The 17,802-nt window shown below is 39.6% G+C and overlaps 1 pseudogene; it reads left to right on the forward strand.

Annotated features, from left to right (window-relative positions):
- Positions 1-2,345: 2,345 nt before the first annotated feature.
- On the forward strand, positions 2,346-3,200 carry LOC102730440 (transcription elongation factor A protein-like 3; annotated as a pseudogene).
- The last annotated feature ends 14,602 nt before the right edge of the window (positions 3,201-17,802 follow it).

Consider the following 17,802-nt stretch of genomic DNA (forward strand, 5'->3'; position numbering starts at 1 on the left):
TCTACCCATTATTGAAAATGGGATATTCAAGTCTCTGATTATTATTGTTGAATTATTTACTTCTCTCTTGTTTTTAGTACTTCATGTTAGTACTCTGTTATTGAGTGCATATATATTCATAATCACTATACCCTCCTGATAGATTGACCTTCCTTTCTCCTGTTTCTTTACACTCGTATTATTGGGGGGGGGCGAAACTGGAAATTTTATATAATATATAATAGCAAGTCTGAGCATTATTCCACCCCTTACCACGGGGCTTGTTATTATTTGCTGTTCATCTAGTGACTTACTGATTATTTTAATGAAGTTGATCTCCCCCCACCCTCAGCATCAGCCTGTGATGTTGTTCCTCGAGGTAGTACAACTTGGGTATGCCCAAGGTCACACTGAGATGACAGTGGTACTAGTGGGACTCTTTTCATCTATTCACCCTAATCACCTCTAAAGGTGAAACTTCACCAATCACCAGCTAACCGATCTATTGTTTTTAATAACGTCCTGGGACATAAGTTGTTCTACAAACTAATCCAATCAAATATGACTTCTCTGAAGCAACAGTTTCTGATAAGCATTTCATTTTGTTCTGATGCCAGGACTTCTCTTCCCTGATGTATTGTTCCCTAGTTCTCTCCTTCAAATTACCTGACCTACAGTTTAGCCTGTAGCTTGAATCACCACTCAAATGGATTCACTACAACCTCCATTGTTCAGAGTGCCTTCAGGCTGGAATTTCTTCACTCTGTTGCAAATGAAATCAGTTCCTTGGGAAGAAATTAGCAGGAATCTGGTTTTTTTGGCTTGTTTCTCCCCCTAGACTAAATCTCTGAGCCAAAGTTCTGGAGTTAGGGGTGGGGACAATGGCAGTCTTCTGACGGACACCCTGCTCTAGGAATCCAGCATTTGGTATGTGTGGGCAGGAGCACAGGGTCCTCTTAGCTTGCCTTAGTGTGAAACCACCAGCTCCAAAGTCAGGACAAAAGTGACCAGGGCCCCAGTATTTTAGCATGCTGCACCCAATGCAGTCTCTGTTCCATGAGTGGGGGCTGAGTGGAAGAAGGGACCCCTTCACCTCTCAGCTGCACTCATCCAGGACTTAGCCTCAGTAACAGGTAGCTGAGGGATGAAATAAGAAACACTGATGCTCTACTCCTCCTGGGAAGAAAGTCTTCCTCTGGGAGCTAAGAGAAGAGTGTCTAATGTTTTTGAAGACAGTAGTGTGGAATAGAGTGTCTCAGTGGGCTGGCAGCGAGCAGCAAGAGAGGGGTATTGTTTCAAATATTACAGGCTCTCGCTTTTATTACTGAATTTTCATAGATGTTCTTGAATAGATGTTTCTTCACTTGCAATTTGCCCTTGGGACCATTTCCAGAGATTTTAAATGCTTTTGTTTGTTTTAAATACAGTTTCACCAGTTTCACTGGGAAATGGGCAGCATAGCTCCTCATGCTATCATCTGGAAGTTTTTTTTACTGGATTTCCTTTTACCTGCTTGTATGGTAGTCACCTCTATCACCTTCATTCTGTCAAAATAGAACAGTTGTTTTGTACTCTTTCTCCTTTGAGAGACAACTAAGGAATTGAGTGAACTTGCTTTACCTTACATCCCCAGCTTTCTAACAGATTCCCCCAAAATAATGATATTGTAAGTTGTCTGGATTTTTTACATTGTTAGGTTGGGGGTGATATGTTCTTTACTTCCAATATCCTAGTTGTAATTTCTTTTTATTTTTTATAGTAAGTAGCATTTGTTTAACTCTCCTACTTTGTAGATGGTAAAACTACAATGGATGCAGTTTAGGAGGCCGAATGAGAGAAAATGACAAACTTGTCCTAAGCATTCTATATCTAAACAGTATTACTGAGTGTACAAATATGCCCAGACCTTATTAAAGTAAGCTATGTTTTTGACTGTCCTTTGAATTTCTAGTGTACTCAGAAACAGATTATTAATTCAATTGTTTATTTTGCAAACGTTTCTATATATGATGCTCTGTGCTGCAGTTATCAGGGAGTAAATCTTGAGTCTTAGCTTTCAAAAGATATTAGTCTACTAGAAGAAACACATGTAGAAAGAAAACTAAAGAAAGACTCAACAGCCCACTCGCCCACCCTGCAGTCCCATCCTTGCATGGTCCACCCCCACTGCCCACGCAGAACCAGCTTCATGAGTTGCCTGGGCCACAGGCGAGTGGCGAATGGGCTTTGGTGAGCCCGAGGAGGGACAGGCCTACCCTGGTCCCCACACATCTGTGTGTCTGTCCCTAGCATTCTGCAAGGCTAGAAAAGGAGGAAGAACCTGTCCAGAATCCCTACAGGACAAGAAATGAAGGGGAAATCTCAACATGGAAAAACTTTACAGTGAAAATTAAGGTAAAGCTGGAAATTGAGGGAAAGCCAGAAGATGGAAGTAGAGCCTAAAGATGAAGGAAAATCAGATGAGGAAGAAAAGCTGGAAGTAGAGGGGAAGCCAGGGCTAAAGGGAAAGGTCCAGAATGAGGGACAGCCAGAAGATGAGGAACAGCCAGAAGATGAGGGAAAGCAAGAAAGCAGGGCAAGTCTGAAAATGAGGGGGGGGGGAACCACACAGGGAGGGCAAGCTAGACTCCCTGACAAAGGCTGAGAGTGAGCTGCAGGCTGCCAAAAAGTGCCCACCTGAAGATTATATACTCAGGAAAAGAAAAAGAAAAACAGACAGGGGGACAGAGGATTCCCCCAAGGACTATCAGGAGGACTTACAGGAAAGGAACTTGGGCAGTAAGATGATGACAGAATGTGGAGATATGTCAAAGGCTCAGGAAGAGCTAAGGAAAAACAGAAAACGGGTGGTTTTCATTGGATGCAAAGAGATGTACAAGATCCATTTGCCCCAAGGAGGCAACAAGATGTCAGAGGAATGAGGGGTGGAGGTAGGGGCCAAAGGGGCTTACATGATATCCCGTATCTTTAATGATTTGAGCCTTCAATCCTAATTTCTCTAAAGAGAATATTTCTGACTCTGCTTTCCCTGGAAGGCATTTGCCAGGCTATGTGCTTTAATCTTAAGCTGATACTTTGCTTTAGGTGTCACTCTTGTTGCCAGCAGCCTTTGGATCGAACTACAGTGTTCTCTATCTTTCGGTAGGGGATTTTCACCCATGTGCCTGGAAGAGATGTTCATGGTACACTGTAAAATAACAATAAAGAAAAACAGTTTTCAGAACCACAGAAAAGAAGGAAGGAAGGAAGGAAGGAAGGAAGGAAGGAAGGAAGGAAGGAAGGAAGGAAGACAGACTCAATAAAGAGATACCATAAGCTCAGTCCGAAGAATGAATGAGAGTTTTTAAGGCAAGAAATATTGGGAATGCCCAGTAAGATAAAAGCCAGAACAAAAGCACAGAAATAGAGAAACCCTGGATAATTTCTAGAAGAGTTTAATGAGTGTGAGACAGATACAAGATATGGAGGCAGGAAATAAGACCAGAAATGTTAAGTCAAGGCAAATGTATAAAGGACACTGTATCTTGATAAGGAGTTTGGATTCTAGTATATTGGCCAGAAAAGCCATGGTGGTTATTTTAGCACAGAAGTAGCATGACCACTTATGTTTTAGTTATAATTTTAAGAAAACAACTGGTTTCAATGTGATAGATGGTTTTGGATAAGGAATAGCTGGTGGTAGTGATACCAAGGTAAAAGCTATTACATGGACAAACAGTTATTTGGATTTGTAACTAAAAATATGGTTATGGGGACAGATTTTGAGACCCAATTTTATGGTATAATTGGCAATTTCTTTACCAGTAGACTGCAGTGGAATAGGGAAAAGGAGGAATGTAAAAGGACCCTAGGTTTTGGGCTTGAGAACCTAAGTAGATATTGATATAATTAAAATCAAGATGCAAGATAAAGGAATTGATCTGGGAAGAAAAATAATGAGTCTAGATTTAAACATTTTAAATTTGAATAAACCCATGTGACATCCCAGTGAAGGTTCTAATAAACAGTAGGTACAGGTGCCTGGGTGACTCAGTCAGGTAAGCATCTGACTCTTGGTTTCAGCTTAGGTCATGATCTCCGGGTTGTGAGATGGAGCCCTGCACAGGGCTCTGCACTCAGCATGGAGCCTGCTTAAAATTCTTTCTCTCCCTCTCCCACTTCCTCTCCCCCTTCTCTTGCCCTCTCTAAAATAAAAATAAAATAAACAGTAGGTAATACAGGACTGAAGATAAAAACTTACATCAGCTTATATCACAAGAACACTGACATCCTGATTTTCCTAACAAATTATTCTAATTTCTTTTTAAAAATGCAGATATTTGGCCATAGAAACATTTTTACTAGGTATGTCTCCTCTAGCAAAGAAAACAAAACAACAACAAAAAAAATCAAGCTATTGGGACTATACAAAAATAAAAAGCTTTTGCACAGCAAAGGAAACCATCAACAAAACAAAAAGGCAATTTACTGAATGATGTATCTGACAAGGGGTTAATATCCAAAATATTTCAAGAACTTATATAACTCAATACCCAAAAAACAATCTGGTTAAAAACTGAGCAGAGGACTTGACCATTCAGGTCCTCAATGTCAAGTCATGACATTTTTTTCAAAGACATACAGATAGCCAACAGACACAGGAGAAGATGCTCAACATCACTAATCATTAGAGAAATACATATTAAAACAACAACAAGGTATCACTTTATACCTGTCAGAATGGCTAAAATCAAAAACACAAGAAATAACAAATGTTGGAGAGGACGTGGAGAAAAAGGAACCCTTGTGTACTATTGGTGGGAATGCAGCCACTAGGGAAAATAGCATGGAGTTTCCTCAAAAAATTAAAAATAGAATGGCCATAGGATTCAGTAATTCCACTCTGGGTATTCACCCAAAGAATACGGAAACACTAATTCGAAAAGATACTTGCACCCCTACGTTTACTGCAGGGTTATTTACAATAGCCAAGTTATGGAAGCACACAGTGTCCATCCATAGATAAAGAAAATGTATATATATACACACACACACACACACAGTGTGCATCCATAAAGAAAATGTGACGTGTGTATACACATACACATACACACACACACAGAGAATATTACTCAGCCATAAAAAGGAATGAAATCTTGCCATTTTCAACAACATGGACAGACCTAGAGGGTATAATTCTAAGTGAATTGGTCAGTCAGAGAAAGACAAATGCCATACGATTTCACTCATATGTGGAATTTAAAGAAACAATACAAAGACAAAAAGACAAAAAAACAGACTCTTAAATACAGAACTGGTGGTTATGAGGGGGCAGGTGGGTGGGGATGGGTGAAATATATAAAGAGAATTAAGAGTAGTACACTTATGGGACACCTGGGTGGCTCAGTCAGTTGTGCATCTGCCTTCCACTCGGGTCATGATCCTGAGATCCTGGGATGGAGTCCCGCATAGGGTTCCTCGCTCAACGGGGAGCCTGCCTCTCCCTCTGCCTGCTGCTCCCCCTGCTTTTGCTCTCTCTCTCTCTGACAAATAAGTAAATAAAATCTTTACCAAAAAAAAAGTAGTATACTTATGTTGATGAGCACTGAGAAATGCATAGAATTGTTGAATCATATTGTACACTTGAAACCAATAAAAATAAAGAAGAATGCAGATTGTAATAGCTACCTCATAGAGTTTTTGGTGGGTGATTAAATAGGATGCAAATCGCCTCAATAAATGACAGCTATGTTGCTATCCATTTTTGAAGTCATTTGGATTAACAGAAATGAATTCAATAATCCAGAGAGAGTATATAATGTATTTGAGGTTAAGTCTAAAGACGTGCTTCAAGGTACGTTTTTGTGGGTTAACAAAATACTTCAACTTTAGGTCAAGTTTGAGACTCTGAGGTCGCAAAGCAGGAAAATATCTAAATAGACTCTCAGATCTGTGTGACTTCACACTTTCCAAAGTGCCCTCTCACATATCATCTGATCAAATTCACAGCCATTTTTTGAAGCAGATATTATCACCCCGATTTTATAAGGCTTATGACTTGTCTGTCCATGGTCAGTCACAAAGTATGTATAGTTATGGAACTGTTCTTGCATATCTAGCTTCTGACTCTCAGTCTATAGCTCTGCCCTATCAAATCTGCCACTTGGAGTCTCAACATTCATCCTTCTTTCTGGAATTTACCTTGGACTTCAATAAAATAGTCCTATGAAATACTGCATTTGGAAGGAGTTCTGATATACAACTTTTTGACCTTGAAAGCACTTACAGTGGTTTATCACGCCCATTAGAAAAACATTTCCAAGAAGACAAATGTTCAAAACCTGCAAAGTTTTGAGTATACAATTCAACTAAATAATTTGGAGATACAGCTGATATTGAGTTTTTTGAGCTGGTGTTAAAACTGTGATGCTGTTATGACATTAAACCAACCAATTTTAAAAGGTTACTGTTATTTCTAAAACCTGAGCACATGATCAGTGCTGTCTTGAATAATAGTTACGCTCAGGGAAAAAAAATGGCACATCCATCTTATTAGTTCTATGCCAATTTGAAAAATAAAGTTTAAAATGAAGCCAAAAAAAATTATGCCTTACATTTTTTTTTACCCTTTTATCACTTGAACACTAAAATTTTTTCTTGGGTTTAAAAGATAAGTATTCTCTTGTGGCGCCTGAGTGGCTCAGTCGGTTAAGTGTCTGCCTTCGGCTCAGGTCATGACCCCAGGGTCCTGGGATCGAGTCCCACATCAGGTTCCTTGCTCAGCAGGGAGCCTGCTTCTCCCTCTGCCTGCGGCTCCCCCTGCTTGTGTGCGCTCTCCCTCTCTCTGACAAATAAATAAAATCTTGTAAAAAATAAAAAAAAATAAAAGATAAATATTCTCCTATGAAGAAAGTTGAAGCATAATAACAGTATTTTGTTACCAAGTCCATGATACAATGTTTCTTGAAAAACCTATTCCTCTAGTGGCAGTATTACTCAGTTATGTGCACAGTTTCACCATCTGTAAAATGGAGTTTATTTTTTCACATGAGTTAATAGTGGCATCTGGCAGTTTCCTGTCTTTTAGGAACCTCAAAACATTCCCAGAGTGCCACTTTTTCTATCATAAGAAAAATTTCTTCTCAAGCTAGTTTCTATTTCACTCTCATCTTCCATGAGATGATATCCTATGACACAGGATGACGGAAACTTAATTCTGCTCAGGCACATAACTGCTCCAGTCCATGGAAAATAACAACAATAAGATGTGGAATTCATCTAAAAGGTGTTATTACACATTAAATGATGCAGTTTATGCTGGACATCTGCAGCATATCATTGTAATTAATCAAGAGTGGGTAAGTGCAAAAATATTAAGGGGATAAGCATGTTCTGTCTCTTCCATTTTTCCCTCCACTTAAATAGAAAACAAACAGCCTGGAAGAATGAGTAAGTTATGAAAAGGTTTATATGAAGGAAAATCTTGAATCTTCAGAGTTCTTATATATAAATAGCTCTCAAGAGAATTGATTCTAGGTAAAACCTTTATTGATTGTCCAAAATGGAGGGAAAAAATGACGGAAAGAGGAAACAAAAATAGGAGAATGGAGGAGAAAGGCACTTCAGGGAAGTTTCAGACTACCGGCCATCCTTTGAAGAAAGTTAAATGATCAAAAATAATTCTAACATTCTTTGTCTACCCGGTCCTGGGAAAAACTATTACAAATTCAAAGAGATCCAGGGAAAACAATCCAATATAAGTCCCAAGATTATGTGTATTTTAAAAAATATATGTGGACCCCCCCCAAGTATAACTGTACTGGTAGAATTTCAGATGCTCTGGTATCTGCATGGAAAAATAATTTAAATCGTTAAACAACTATGGGGCTCCTATCATATTACCAGCACTGTTCCCAATACTGGGAATACAGAGATGAGTCGTGTGGTCCCTGCCCTTGATAACCTAAGAATCCAGGCAGTATGTAAAAGCATACCAACCAACAAACAATTGAAAACTATAATAAACTATTACAATAGTGATCTGAACAAATTATCATCAGGACAGAGAAGTAAGTGCTTACCTCTTTAGCCTAGAAGAAGCAGAAATGCAGAATAATAAGCAGCCTCTCAGAGGAAATGGCCCTTGAGCTGGCATTTGACAGATGAATAGTTTTGTCCAGGTAGGCCTGGGAAAGAGGTCCTTCATAAGCTCTGGATGTTCTTTGAAATGCTTAATGTCACATCAAACATGTTTAAAATGTACCCATATCAGATATTAAAGTGTACTTTATAATTTATACATAATCATAAGAGTTGGACTGCATTTGCCAAGATACTGTAATGCTACATTTTGTAGACCATGAATTAAATGTTTATTAATTCAGTTCTGTGATTTTTTTTTCATATATTTAACACAATACATTGTCCCTTGTCTCCAAAATTTTCTCAGACTCTTGGAAAACTCCTAATCTCCAAGCACGGTTCCTATGTTACGTGACGAAAAATAATGACTAGAGCGAATACCCACCAGCCACAGGGTTTGGCTGGAAAAGAGGCTCTGGGAAAATGTATATTTGAGTCAGGAAAAAAAACAAAAAACAAAAAACAACTCTTTTTTTTTTTAAGGGGGGGCAGGGGCAGAGGGAAAGGGAGAGAGAGAGTGTTAAGCAGGCTCCAAGTCCATCACAAAGCCCCAGGCTGGGACTCGATCTCACAACCCCAAGATCATAACCTGAGCCAAAATCGAGAGTCAGATGCTTAACCCACTGAGCCACACAGATGCCCCTAGTCAGAAAATCTCTTAAGATCACTCATTAACTCTTTGTAGAGAAACTCATCATATTTGCATAAGCCATTCTCTCTCTCCTGTGGTCAGAAGTCATCAGCAAAATGACTGAGAGAGGGTCCACTCAGAATTTATTTCCTTCCTGTGATCCCATGATCCGTGATCATAGAGTCCCTTACTCTTCAGCCTCCGTTTCTCTATTCATAAAATAAGGATAGTACTACAATCCCATAAATGTGAAGTATCTAAAGTTTCATAAGGAAGATTCTAGAGATGTAAGGCAGTATAGCAGCCACCATAACCCAGGACTTTTTATCTAGCACTTTCCTTTGAACCCAGGAATGGCAAAAGTTCTTAAAATTACCTTCACTAGAAAAACATGTAATAAGAAGATAAGGACTCCTCCCTTCTTTAAGAAATCACTGGAAGAGAATTTTTTAAATAGAAAACACTTGGGAAATGTTGATTTTCTTTGTGAATTATCGTATGTAAAATCATATTGAGTGATGTATGGATGCTCCTGACTTCGAACACTATTTGGGGTGCGGGGGGAGCAGGGACTTCTTTTTTACATTCGGAGTGGGTTTTTGAAATGCACTGCTGCTTTACAGAGTCGAGGGTGTCCGGAAAGCGAGCCTGCCAGTGCAGAGAAGCGGCAGGAGTTTGTGGAACCTCCCGGACCAATGGGTGCCCTCAACTCACCTGGGTCTGCACCTGCTGGAAGGGGCTGCAGCTGGGGAAGGGGCCGCGTGGACTTCCAAACAAGACCAGGGCGTCCACTCCGTCTGAAACTCAGGCCTACGTCTATCTTTCCTTCTCATATACGACCGTGTGCCAAGAAATCTGAAAAATACCTTCACAAGGGATCACAGAAGAGGCTCTGCTTGGCGTCTTTTGGCCTCAGAAGCGTTCTGGCCATGCAGGAGGGATCAGGCAGTTTCTATCCATCCAAACGCCGGGCCTCGCCAGCTGTCTCTGTCCCTGCCAACCCAGCCGTCACGAGGGTGTCCCCTCTGTCACCTTCTTCAGGGGTCCTGCGGCCAGTAGCGCGCTCTCAGTGCTCTCGGAAGAGTAGCCAAGTCCTGGCTCTTTAACACGCTCTCTGGACGGTTGTCCTCCAATCCCAGTACAGCTAGCAATGGCAACGGGCGGAGATCAGCGCCCAGAGAAGGAAGATAGGAAAGAAGGTGATGGTGAAGGCGATGAGCCTTTGGCCTGCAGCCGGCTGTGAACTCGCACGTGGTCCTGGGCCCCGCGCAGGCGCAGTCAGCCAAGATGGCGCCAGCGGCCTGACGAACAGGAAGCAGCACGTGTGCACGCAGCACGCTGCCGCCTCTCCACCCAGGAGGCGGCTCCCTCTCCCCCGCTTGCAGGGGGCCCGGGCGGCTTCTCTCCTGCAAACTCCGTGTTCGGCAACTCACAGAAACTGGGACAGCCACCTTCCCCAGGCAACTCTTGTGCCGAGCACCCATAGCAGGAGACGGCAAGATCCTCCAATTTGCCACCTCGTGGCAGATTCAGGAGAGGGGATCACCTCTTGGTGTGGTCTAGGCCTGGATGATGGTTGAGAGGGGCAGGCCATCCCACGAAGTCACCTGCACTAAGTACTGGGTGGCCTCTACGCCCTTGCAGAAGGCGGGGCTGCCAGAGCAGTCGCACCAGAGCGGGAGAGGTGGTATCAGTCACCTGTTGTCATGGCCACAGTGAGCCCCGTGCCCCCTGGTCCCAGGACCTGATCCGTGGCTTGCTCCAGTCCCCTCAGCGCCACTACTCCACACCAGCCGGAGTCTGCGTCCAGACAGCAGTTAAGTATGCACCGCAATGCATAACCTTTGTTCAAGCCTTGAGAAATTGGATTGGTGCTTTCCATGTAAATAGAGTGACAGCAGTAAGGTCTGAGGAATTTGGCATAGGGAAAGATGGCTAATGTTATTAATGTGGTGAATAAATATTTAAAAACAGGATAAGCAGAAATTTTAAAACGTGTAAGCTAAATATTTTACAACTGAAGTATCTTGTCTAATTGACATACACATAACCAGCAATGTTTGCTGCATGTTGCAGCTCCTACATACTTCCACTCTAAAAATCCCATTGAAATTGAAAAACAGTTTTTGTTCTTTCCAGTTATGTTGTTACTGTTGTTAGTTAAGGGGTTACAAATTATGCGCTTCAAACACCAAAAAGGGTTAAAAGATAGTAAGTCTTTCTCACATCTCTGTCCCCCGACAGGCAAGTCACCCCTCTCTCCCATCTTCCCATCCCATCCACTCCCCCCTCAACACACACACACAAGTAACCACCATTATTGATACCAACATTAAACACTTTGGTTGAATAATTAGAACTTGAACAGTTAGTCACCTGCAGGAGAAAACTGATGAACTTTTTGTTAATTCAGAGAAATTAATTACAGAAGCAGTCCCTAGAGAAGTGTGGGAGGAAAGGAATGTAGGAACAAGTCAAAGGACCATATCTTGGTTAAAACCATCATCTTTAACAAATTCGTCTCTAAGAAGAAATTATCACAGTTAACATTGTGAGTGCCTGCCGCTGTCATTTTTATTTTTACAAGGAAAATCCAAAGCACTCTGAAATTTGATGGAATTGGATTTATGCACGATGTAAAACTTTCTCACAAAGAGTAATGTCAGAATTCTGTCACCACCTTTTTTATTTTGTAGAGGAGGAAACAGTAGCTCATTGACATATGAGTCTTCCAAAGTTTTTATTCCTTTCCTTCCAATAAATGAATATTTTGAAATAGTAATCAATATAATTTATTCTGATTGATAATTATAAAAATGTATTTGTTGGATGAAATTAACAATTATATCAAGAAAGATTCAATGTTAATACATCAATGTAAAAAATATTTTTCAGGTTTCTTTGGGATAAAGTAAAAATAAATTGCAACGCTCTTCAGTTATTAGAAAGACGTATTTATATTATTTAATTGACAGTCATTCTTCTTTCCAAAACCAGCGTTTGTTATTCCACTCAGAGACCATTTATTATTTATATCTGCCCCAGCACCTACCACATAACCTAGCACATAGTAGGTGCCAAATGAATATTTGCTGACTGAGAGACCAATTATATATCACAAAATTATTTTGTATTTGACATTTAATATCATCCAGTACCTTAAGGTTTTATTAACACAGAAATAACACTTGTTTATTGTATGAAATTAATCCAAAATGGAAAATGTTATAGTGATGTTTTGTTTCATATTCTATTAAATAAGTAATGCAATTAGAAAATTACAAAAACAAGTAATTAATACCATTGTCAGAATGAGTCCATTCCATAGAGCACTGTATGTTTCTTAGTTTGTTGGAGATTTTTTTCCCCCAGAAAACTGGGGACTGGATGAATCATAGCCAAACTGCAACATATTTCCTCAAACTTTTCTTGTGCTTTGTAACTCTCAGCAAAACTTTTTATTTTTTCCCCATATTACTGCATCTGGACTTTATCACCCACAATCACACTGCCATGATTACTAATTAAAACTGCCTATCTTGTTTTTACTGCGATCCATTTTCCTACCCTGTCTTTAATATCCAGCTGAAGTCCTCCCTCCTCCAGGAAGCCTTCCCTCCAACACTCAGCCTGCAGCACACTCTTTCCTCTGAACTTTCAGAGTAGTGATGACACTCACCACGCACTTAACATTCTTTGTATGTTGACATGTTGTCTAAGTTTTCTGTGCACACATTTAACCATTCTGGTAGGATTGATTTTAGAGCAGAAATAGCCACAGACGTGTGTCAGTTCAACCTTATTTTGTATGAAAATAGAAACTGAGGCCCACCCAGAGGGTTAAGCAAATGGCCCAAATTCAGAGCTTTACAGTAGCAGGAATGAAAAGATGTCTTGTTCACCATTGCTTCTGCTTCATTACTGCATACCTATCGAGTATGGGTCTTTGCCTATCTTCATGTCTGCATGCTAAGCATTGTGCTTTGTATGTATTACATTTTGGGTGTTTTGTTGTAAATGTCATATAAAATATACATCCCACTGTTGATTTTAAAAATATTTGCTCAATGATTTGATAGATGTTTGTGTTAATGTGCTTTTCTATGGTGAACACGTAGTTGTTTTTTCAAGGCTCTTTGGGTATATGAATATATCCATTCATATATTTTGCTGGTCTCACCTCAACTGATATATTTTACAAAACAAGTTCTATGTCAAAACAAATAGAAAAGGGGGCAAGAAGCTTAGAAAATTGAGATAATTTATAATTTTTTATAAGAGATAAAGGCACAATATGTTTACCCCATGCCATCCCCCTCTACCACTCCCAGTGAAAGAACTGGAGATACACACACTCACACTCTGCTTAAAACTGTGGCACAGACAAATGCATACAAAAGAACCTGGAGTATATGGGGAGCAGGAAGCAGGGAGAAGGGATACCAGCAAAGAAGAGTTCATGTTCTACAATAAAGTTATTTATTTGAATCTGTATGCAAAAAAATATATATATGTGTCCTTTTAAATATTCACAAGATGTTCTGACATTTTGAGCCAAAAAGGGAGACCTTTACCAGATGCTGGGCTAGAGCCAGGACCTCTACCCTCACACCTGCCCTTCATCCTCCACTAGTTGCAAGTCCTTTCAGTAATACATAACTGAGGAGAGTACCAAATTCCCACTGTTTGCCACTACATTTAGTGAAAGTCAAACTTCATTAAGTCTAGACATTTTGCAGTTCCTCCTGATGACGCATTTTTTTTCCCTACAAGTCTTTAACCTGAAGTCTTTGGCAAAGGTTGCATAGGAGAGTCAGGAACTCAAGCAGATGCTGAGGTTGGATCTTAACCCCATAGCTACCAATGAAAGGCTTGAGGCATCTGTCATCACCTGGGTGGGGGATGGGAGGGTGTGCAGAGAAGATGGTTTAAGTTTGACAAAATGTTAAAACTTGTTAAAGTTGTTAGAGGGATGCCAGACTTTGACTCTGTGGCCCACTTTCTCTCCACTGGCCTCCCCTGTGCCCCATGCTCACTCATCATCTGTGTAGCTCTCATGCCACCTGACCTCAAGGTGTTACCTCCAGCCTCAAGTTTGTCTCCTTTCACATGGGGATTGGGTAGAAATTTCTCACTGAGGTTTCTCATTTCTTTTTCCATTCATTGTGCACAAGAAAGAAGTTGAAACTGCTTCCATACTAGTAGAATATCTCCCTTAAAGACCAGGAAGTAATGGAGAAAGCCTTTTTGGATACTGATTCTTTCACACTCAACCCCTATACCAGCCCTGGTTTCCAGGTTAGGTTTTGATTTCTTTTTTTTTTTTTTTTTAAAGATTTTATTTATTTATTTGAGAGAGAGAATGAGATAGAGCATGAGAAGGGGGAGGGTCAGAGGGAGAAGCAGACTCCCCGCTGAGCAGGGAGCCCGATGCGGGACTTGATCCCGGGACTCCTGGATCATGACCTGAGCCGAAGGCAGTCGCCCAACCAACTGAGCCACCCAGGCACCCCTAGGTTTTGATTTCTTGAATCAATGTAGTTATGACTTGTCTGTCCTTTCTTAGAGCAATGCTCCTAAGTCCTTGAGCTGGTCCTACTATCTAGGTTACACAGTAATAATAATAAAGATAACAATCATGGTAATTAATATTTATTAAAGACTTTCTTAATGCTAGATACTAAGCACATTTTTTACATGTATTAATTCATTTACCCCTGTATTGGGGTCCTCCAGGTATATACCTCCTGGTTCTGTTTCGTAGTATGTATTTTATGAGAAATTAGATCATGTGATTATGGAGGCAGAGAAGTCCTATGATTTGCTATCTGCAAGCTAGAGACCTGGGGAAATCTGTGGTGTAATTCAGTTTCAGTCCACAGGCCTGAGATACAGGGAAACTGGTGGTGTAAATTCCAGTCTGAGGGGAGGAAAAGATGAGATGTCATGTCTCGGCTAAAGCACTGAGGCAGGAAAAAAGGGACAAATCCTTCCTTCTTCTGCCTTTCATTCTCTTCAGGCCCTCAGCGAATTGGATGATGCTCACACACATTGGGAAGGACACTTCTCTGAGTCCACCAATTCCAGTGCCAATCTCAGAAATATCCTCACAGGCACACCAAGAAATAATGTTTAATCTTGGCACCCCATGGCAGAATTCAAACTCAGTCTGTGTCTAGAAAATGCAGCCTGACCTGTGAGGCTTAGCTACCTCCTACAGTGTGCATTCCATAGTAATACTAACGATAATAAATGACAACATAGGTTACCCATTGATTAGACCCATGCTTTAAGTTAATTGTAAATGAGTTTGATTTCTGCACCGAAGTACATCATTTACACTCTCTCCTCTGGTTCCTCTGAATAGGAGCACCTTCACAAGGTTGGCTACCTGAAGCTGGAAGAATGGTCGGTAGCTATGGAGCATTAGGGTCTTTTGTTGTTGTTGTTAAATCTCGGGCATTTATCTATTAACAGCCTCTTTAGATATTTGAATGTTTATAGAATAGTATTACAATCTGAGTCTACTCCAAAGTATAACTGAAGGTTCAAGTGATTTCTTTCTTCCTCCACCTTATACTATAGAAGGGAATCCACTCTTTACCTGCAAATAGAAAACCTGAAATTTAATTATAGGAAAGGAGAACATAAAAATGCAAACTTGTTTTTTTTTTCTCCCCTTGGACTTCATCTTCATCCTTTACTATGGAGACAAAAGATATTAGAAAACTTCTTTTTTCATGTACAATACTTACCACCTTTCATGTTTCATAAATTTGAAATGTTCTGAATTTTTTTTTAAGATTTTATTTATTTATTTGAGAGAGAGAATGAGAGAGAGAGAGAGCACATGAGAGGGGGGAGGGTCAGAGGGAGAAGCAGACTCCCCGCCGAGCAGGGAGCCTGATGCGGGACTCGATCCTGGAATTCCAGGATCATGACCTGAACGGAAGGCAGTTGCCCAACCAACTGAGCCACCCAGGCACCCGAAATGTTCTGAATTTTTATGCCTTGGTAGTTCTGGGGGAAGTGCTTACTTTTTTGTTTGTCTTTCTGAGAGCATTTAGAAGAAGGAAATACTTCAATTTGTTATATTGTAACAGTTCCTAAGCATTTTAATTTATTCTTTAGAACCTATGAGTATGAAGTTGGAAGCATTATTATGTTAGGGACATTTTTAAACTTTCATATTTTTCTCTCCTGGCACCTTTTAAAACTTCCAGAGTTAAGTTTAACACTGCATTCCTGAAATTCAGTGAAAATTATTTAATTCTTGTTTATCCTTTGTAGAAACCAATTTAGCGACCAAGTGTACATAATTTCACTTCCACTACCTAATTTATCTGGAATTGTTAGGGAAAAAAATAATCTGAATAAGAAAATTCCCAGAAATTTAAGTTTACTAATTTAAATATTTAGAATTTTAAAAATATATATGGTTGACAAATATCTTCCTGCTTTAAGAAATATTGTGAAGCACAGTCTAATCACTTTGGGTCTCTTGGTTTCAGTAGAGGGAAATATTATGGAGTGCTGACATAGCACAACCAATAATACAGTTATGATCTCATTGGTAAGGCTTTTCCTTCTCACCTTAAATTCAACACAATTTATTCAGCAAACTTATTTAATGAACACCTGTAATATTTGATCCTATGTTAAGTTATTATAATCGCAGAAATGAATTAGACAACCCATGTAAATAGCATCAGATTAAAACATAAAACAAGACCAGAACCCAGACACATGGTTTCTTCCAATTGTTAGCCTTGCCTTCTTCCCAAAAGTAACTACTCTTTTGATTTCTTGTGTCTTTTTTTTCAACCTTATATTTGTGAAATTCATTCATTTTGTGGCATTTCACAAGTTTCCATTATTGTGAAGTATTGGCTCTAGGGATATATCAAAAATTATCCATTTCATTGTTCATAGATCTTTTTAGTTTGGAGTTATGTGAGTAATGCTGCTCTGAACATTCTTGGGCATGCCTCTTGGTGTACATATTTTGCTATATATGTGCCTAAGAATAGAAACACCATATATTAGGATAAATGCATGCTTAACTTTAATACAAGCTGCCAGTGAGCATTCCAAAGTTTCTGCATTAATTTATTATCCCACCAGCATAACAGTTTATGTTGCTGCACATCTTCTCCAACATTTGGAATTGTCATCTGAAATTGTAGTCATTCTATTGTTAACTCATGAGGTTTTAATTTGCATTTGCCTGATGAATATAGGAAGGTCAAGACCTTCAGTTATAATGTCTGGCCATTTATTTACACTCTCTTACAGTTCTTAATCAGACTTATTACTAATTTTTCTATTGGGTAACCAGACTCTTATTGGTTTGTAAAAATTCTTTGAATACTCTTCATTACAAACTCTTTGTTGAATATATGTGTTGCAAAAACTTTTTTCCGCTGTCTCACACTTGGTAGTCTTGATGAACAAAAATTCCTAATTTTAATGTGTTCCTTTTTATCAGTCTTTTTTCTTTATGGCCAGTGACTTTTGCATCTGATTTAAGAAATATATTCATACCCCAGTGTTATGAAGATTTCCTCCTGTGTTATTTTTTAGAATCTTGTTGTTTTAGCTTTTATATTTAGCTCTTGAACCCACCATTTTATTTTACTCTGTGAGATGGGTGAAGTAGGGGTTAAATTTTTATTTTCCAGGGCGCCTGGGTGGCTCAGATGGTTAAGCGTCTGCCTTCGGCTCAGGTCATGATCCCAGCATCCTGGGATCGAGTCCCGCATCGGGCTCCCTGCTCCTTGGGAGCCTGCTTCTCCCTCTGCCTCTCTCTCTCTGTCTCTCATGAATAAATAAATAAAATCTTTAAAAAAAAAATTTTTTTATTTTCCAGTTGTCCTGTGCATTTATTGACAAAGGCACCTTTTTTTCACAGCTGGGCAATGTTATATTTGTCATTAGCTATTGAATTATGGCTTCATGTAACAACACTGATAAACACTAGAAAAATATTATTAAGCCCAAGAAAGCAAGTTGCAGAAGAATGTAAAGACTGAATTCTTTTAAATATAGATTATATCTTGTTATGAATAAGT

This window comes from Leptonychotes weddellii, chromosome 5 (genome assembly GCF_054177405.1).
Source record: "Leptonychotes weddellii isolate Sample4059 chromosome 5, ASM5417740v2, whole genome shotgun sequence".
Taxonomy (NCBI): domain Eukaryota; kingdom Metazoa; phylum Chordata; class Mammalia; order Carnivora; family Phocidae; genus Leptonychotes; species Leptonychotes weddellii.